Genomic DNA, 6,699 nt, shown 5'->3' with positions numbered 1-6,699 from the left:
TATGTGATTTGATGTACCGAAGGTTGTTCAGAGTCCCGGATGAGATCACGGACATGATGAGGAGTCTCAAAATGGTCGAGACGTAACGATCAATATATTGGAAGGCTATATTCGGACATCGGAAAGGTTCCGGGTGATTCGGGTATTTTTTGGAGTACCGGAGAGTTACGGGAATTCGTCGGAGGAAGTAGTGGGACTTAATGGGCCATACGGAAAGGATAGAAGGGCCTCAAGGGGTGGCCGCGCGCCCCCCATGGGCTGGTCCAAATTGGACTAGGGAGGTGCGGCGCCCCCCTCTTTCCTTCTCCCTCTCCTTTCCTTCCTTCTTGTCCTACATGGACTAGGAAAGGGGGAAACCTACTCCTACTAGGAGTAGGAATCCCCCCTTTGGGCGCGCCCATTGAGGCCAGCCCTCCTCCTCCTCCCCTCCTTTATATATGGGGGAAGGGGGCACCCCATAGACACACAAGTTGATTTCTTAGCCATGTGCGGTGCCCCCTCCACAGTTTTCCACCTCGGTCATATTGTCGTAGTGCTTAGGCGAAGCCCTGCACCGGTGAACTTCATCATCACCGTCACCACGCCGTCGTGCTGATGAAACTCTCCCTCGGCCTCAACTGGATCAAGAGTTCGAGGGACGTCACCGAGCTGAACGTGTGCGGATCGCGGAGGTGCCGAGCGTTCGGTACTTGGATCGATTGGATCACGAAGACGCTCGACTATATTAACCGCGTTACTAAACGCTTTCGCTTTCGGTCTACGAGGATACGTGGACACACTCTCCCCGCTCGTTGCTATGCTTCTCCTAGATAGATCTTGCATGATCGTAGGAATTTTTTTGAAATACTATGTTCCCCAACAGTGGCATCTGTGCCAGGTATATGCGTAGATGTTATATGCACGAGTAGAACACAAAGTGTTTTGGGCGATAATAGTCATACTGCTTACCAGCATGTCATACTTTGATTCGGTGGTGTTGTTGGATGAAGCGGCTCAGACCGACATTACGCGTATGCTTACGCGAGACTGGTTCTACCGACGTGCTTCGCACATAGGTGGCTAGTGGGTGTCTGTTTCTCCAACTTTAGTTGAATCGAGTGTGACTACGCCTGGTCCTTGTTGAAGGTTAAAACAACAAACTTGATGAAAAATCGTTGTGGTTTTGATGCGTAGGTAAGAACGGTTCTTGCTAAGCCCGTAGCAGCCACGTAAAACTTGCAACAACAAAGTAGAGGACGTCTAACTTGTTTTTGCATGGCATGTTGTGATGTGATATGGTCAAGACGTGATGAGATATAAATTGTTGTATGAGATGATCATGTTTTGTTAAAGTTATCGGCAACTGGCAAGAGCCTTATGGTTGTCTCTTTATTGCATAAGATGCAAGCGCCATATAATTGCTTTACTTTATCGCTATACGATAGCAATAGTTGCAAAAGCAATAGTTGGTGAGATGACCATGTGACGACACATTGATAAAGATCAAGATGATGGAGATCATGGTGTCATGCCGGTGATGATAGAGATCATGACGGTACTTTGGAGATGGAGATCAAAGGCGCAAGATGATGATGGCCATATCATGTCACATATTTTGATTGCATGTGATGTTTATCTTTTATGCACCTTATTTTGCTTAGTACGACGGTAGCATTATAAGATGATCTCTCACTAAATTTCAAGGTACAAGTGTTCTCCCTGAGTATGCACCATTGCGACAGTTCGTCGTGCCGAGACACCATGTGATGATCGGGTGTGATAAGCTCTACGTTCACATATAATGGGTGCAAGCCAGTTTTGCATACGCAGAATACTCGGGTTAAACTTGACGAGCCTAGCATATGCAGATATGGCCTCGGAACACTGAGACCGAAAGGTCGAGCATGAATCATATAGTAGATATGATCAACATAGTGATGTTCACCATTGAAAACTACTCCATCTCACGTGATGATCGGACATGGTTTAGTTGATATGGATCACATGATCACTTAGATGATTAGAGGGATGTCTATCTAAGTGGGAGTTCTTAATTAATATGATTAATTGAACTTTAATTTATCATGAACTTAGTCCTGGTAGTATTTGCATATCTATGTTGTAGATCGATTGCTCGCATATAGCTTCCCCGTTTTATTTATGATATGTTCCTAGAGATAAACTATGTTGAAAGATGTTACTAGCAATGATACGGACTAGCTCCATGATCTGAGGATTATCCTCATTGCTGCACAGAAGAATTATGTCCTTGATGCACCGCTAGGTGACGAACCTATTGCAGGAGCAGAGGCAGACGTTATGAACGTTTGGCAAGCTCGGTATGATGACTACTTGATAGTTTAGTGCGCCATGATTTACGGCTTAGAACAGGGACTTCAAAAACGTTTTGAATGCCACGGAGCATATAATATGTTCCAAGAGTTGAAATTAGTATTTCAGACTCATGTCCGTGTCGAGAGGTATGAGACCTCTGACAGTACTTTGCCTACAAGATGGAGGAGAATAGCTCAACCAGTGAGCATGTGCTCAGATTGTCTAGGTACTACAATTGCTTAAATCAAGTGGGAGTTAATCTTCCAGATAAGATAGTGATTGACAGAGTTCTCTAGTCACTATCACCAAGTTACTGGAACTTAGTGATGAACTATAATATGCAAGGGATGGCGTAAAACGATTCCCGAGCTCTTCGTGATGCTGAAATCAACGAAGGTAGAAATCAAGAAAAGCATCAAATGTTGATGGTTGACAAGACCACTAGTTTCAAGTAAAAGGGCAAGGGAAAGAAAGGGAACTTCAAGAAGAATGGCAAGCAACTTGTCACTCCCATGAAGAAGCCCAAAGCTAGAACCAAGCCTGAAACTGAGTGCTTCTACTGCAAAGGAAATGGTCACTGGAAGCAGAAATGCCCCAAATACTTGGCGGATAAGAAGGATGGCAAAGTGAACAAAAGTATATATGATATACATATTATTGATGTCTACTTAACTAGTGTTCATAGTAGCCCCTGGTTATTTGATACCGGTTCAGTTGCTATGATTAGTAACTCAAAACAGGAGTTACAAAATGAATAGAGACTAGTTGAGGGCCAGGTGACGATGTGTGTTGGAAGTGATTCCAAGGTCGATAAGATCACCATCGCACACTCCTTTTACCTTCGGGATTAGTGTTGAACCTAAAATAAATGTTATTTGGTGTTTGCTTGAGCATAATATGATTGGATCATGTTTATTGCAATACAGTTATTCATTTAAGTCAAAGAATAATTGTTATTCTATTTTACATGAATAAAACCTTCTATGGTCATACACCCAAGGTGAATGGTTTATTGAATCTCGATCGTAGTGATACACCTATTCATAATATTGATGCCAAAAGATACAAAGTTGATAATGATAGTGCAACATATTTGTGGCACTGCCATTTAGGTCATATTGATGTAAAACGCATGAAGAAACTCCATGCTGATGGGGATTTGGAATCACTTGATGCTTGCGAACCATGCCTCATGGGCAATCTGACTAAGACTCCGTTCTCCGGAACAATGGAGCGAGCAACTGACTTATTGGAAATAATACATACTGATGTATGCGATCCGATGAGTGTTGAGGCTCACGGCGGGTATCGTTATTTTATGACCTTCACATATGATTTGAGCAGACATGGGTATATCTAGTTGATGAAACATAAGTCTGAAACATTTGAAAAGTTCAAAGAATTTTAGAGTGAAGTGAAAAATCATCGTAACAAGAAAATAAATTTTCTATGATCTGATCGCGGAGACAAATATTTGAGTTACAAGTTTGGTCTTCATTCGAAACGATGTGGAATAGTTTCGCAACTCATGCCACCTGGAACACCATAGTGTAATGGTGTGTCCGAACTCATAACTGTACTTTATTAGATATGTGATACGTCTCCAACGTATTTATAATTTTTTATTGTTCCATGCTATCATATTACCCGTTTTGGATATTTATGGGCTTTATTATGCACTTTTATATTATTTTTGGGACTAACCTATTAACCCAGAGCCGAGTGCCAGTTTCTGTTTTTTCCCTTGTTTCAGTGTTTCGCAGAAAAGGAATATCAAACGAAGTCCAAACGGAATGAAACCTTGGGGAGCGTGATTTTTGGAACGAACGTGATCCAGGAGACTTGGAGTTGGGAAGCTCCGAGGTGGCCACGAGGCAGGGAGGCGCGCCCCCACCCTCGTGGGCCCCTCGTGGCTCCCCTGACCGACTTCTTTCGCCTATATATATCCATATACCCTAAAAACATTAGAGAGCAGAATAGATCGGGAGTTCCGTCGCCAGAAGCCTCCGTAGCCACCGAAAACCAATCTAGACCCATTTTGGCACCCTGCCGGAGGGGGGGGATCCCTCTCCGATGGCCATCTTCATCATCCCGGCGCTCTCCATGACGAGGAGGGAGTAGTTCCCCCTCGGGGCTGAGGGTATGTACCAGTAGCTATGTGTTTGACCTCTCTCTCTCTCTCTCGTGTTCTTGAGGTGGTACAATCTTGATGTATCGCGAGCTTTGCTATTATATTTGGATCTTATGGTGTTTCTCCCCCTCTATTCTCTTGTAATGGATTGAGTTTTCCCTTTGAAGTTATCTTATCGGATTGAGTCTTTAAGGATTTGAGAACACTTGATGTATGTCTTGCACGTGCTTATCTGTGGTGACAATGGGATATCACGTGATCCACTTGATGTATGTTTTGGTGATCAACTTGCGAGTTCCGTGACCTCGTGAACTTATGCATAGGGGTTGGCACACGTTTTCGTCTTGACTCTCCGGTAGAACCTTTGGGGCACTTTTTGAAGTACTTTGTGTTGGTTGAATAGATGAATCTGAGATTGTGTGATGCATATCGTATAATCATACCCACGGATACTTGACGTGACATTGGAGTATCTAGGTGACATTAGGGTTTTGGTTGATTTGTGTCTTAAGGTGTTATTCTAGTACGAACTCTATGATAGATCGAACGGAAAGAATAGCTTTGTGTTATTTTACTACAGACTCTTGAATAGATCGATCAGAAAGAATAACTTTGAGGTGGTTTCGTACCCTACCATAATCTCTTCGTTTGTTCTCCGCTATTAGTGACTTTGGAGTGACTCTTTGTTGCATGTTTAGGGATAGTTATATGATCCAATTATGTTATTATTGTTGAGAGAACTTGCACTAGTGAAAGTATGACCCTAGGCCTTGTTTCCTAGCATTGCAATACCATTTGTTCTCACTTTTACCACTTGCTACCTTGCTGTTTTTATATTTTCAGATTACAAAAACCATTATCTACTATCCATATTGCACTTGTATCACCATCTCTTCGCTGAACTAGTGCACCTATACAATTTACCATTGTATTGGGTGTGTTGGGGACACAAGAGACTCTTTGCTATTTGGTTGCAGGGTTGTTTGAGAGAGACTATCTTCATCCTACGCCTCCCACGAATTGATAAACCTTAGGTCATCCACTTGAGGGAAATTTGCTCCTGTCCTACAAACCTCTGCACTTGGAGTCCCAACAACGTCTACAAGAAGAAGGTTGTGTAGTAGAAATCAAGCTCTTTTCTGGCGCCGTTGCCGGGGAGGTTAGCGCTTGAAGGTATATCTTTAGATCTTGCAATTGAATCTTTTAGTTTCTTGTTTTATCACTAGTTTAGTCTATAAAAGAAAACTACAAAAATAATGGAATTAAGGTTACCTCATATGCTTCATCTTTTTAATATCTATCATGAAAATAAGGATTCCGATAATTGTGCCAAAGTGTTAGAAGAAGAATGCATTAGAATGTTTGGCACTAAATCTTTGTATGATGAGCATGATTGCAATGTTGTTAGTATGAATTCTTTGAATACCCATAATGCTAATGATATGCAAAGCCACAAGCTTGGGGATGCTATGTTTGATGAAGATGATATTTTCTTTCCCTCAAGCTTTGATGTGCAATTTTATTATGATGAAAGCATGCCTCCTATCTATGATGATTACTGTGATGACACGTATGCTATAAAGAATAATGATAACCATGAAACTTGTCATCTTGATTTCAATTTTCAATCCCATGATAGTTATTTTGTTGAATTTGCTCCCACTATTCCGAATGAGAAGAATTTTGCTTATGTGGAGAGTAGTAAAATTTCTATGCTTGTGCATCATGAAAATAATGCTTTATGTGATGGTTATATTGTTGAATTCATTCATGATCCTACATGTAATTATTATGCGGGAGGAACATATGCTTGTAGGAATTGCAATAATATCAAGTTTCCTCTCTATGTGTTGAAAATCTTGAAGATTTGCTTGTTTTACCTTCCTATGCAAGTTGATTATTGTTCCCACAAGTTGTTTGCTCAAAAAATCCCTATGCATAGGAAGTGGGTTAGTCTTAAATGTTCTAGTCATATTCTTCATTATGCTCTCTTTATGTTTCAATTCTTATCTTTTATATGAGCATCATTGAAATCATCATGCCTAGCTAGGGGCGTTAAACGATAGCGCTTGTTGGGAGGCAACCCAATTTTATTTTTGTTCCTTGCTTTTTGCTCCTGTTTAGTAATAAATAAATCATCTAGCCTATGTTTAGATGTGGTTTTATGTTTTAATTAGTGTTTGTGCCAAGTAAAGCCTTTAGGACCTTCTTGGGTGATTGTTATTTGATCTTGCTGTAAAAAACAGAAAGTATGC

This window comes from Triticum urartu, chromosome 2A, assembly GCF_056163025.1.
Source record: "Triticum urartu cultivar PI428250 chromosome 2A, HENAU_Tu73, whole genome shotgun sequence".
Classification (NCBI taxonomy): domain Eukaryota; kingdom Viridiplantae; phylum Streptophyta; class Magnoliopsida; order Poales; family Poaceae; genus Triticum; species Triticum urartu.
The sequence above is the reverse complement of the archived record's forward strand: the minus strand, read 5'-3'. Positions refer to the sequence as shown.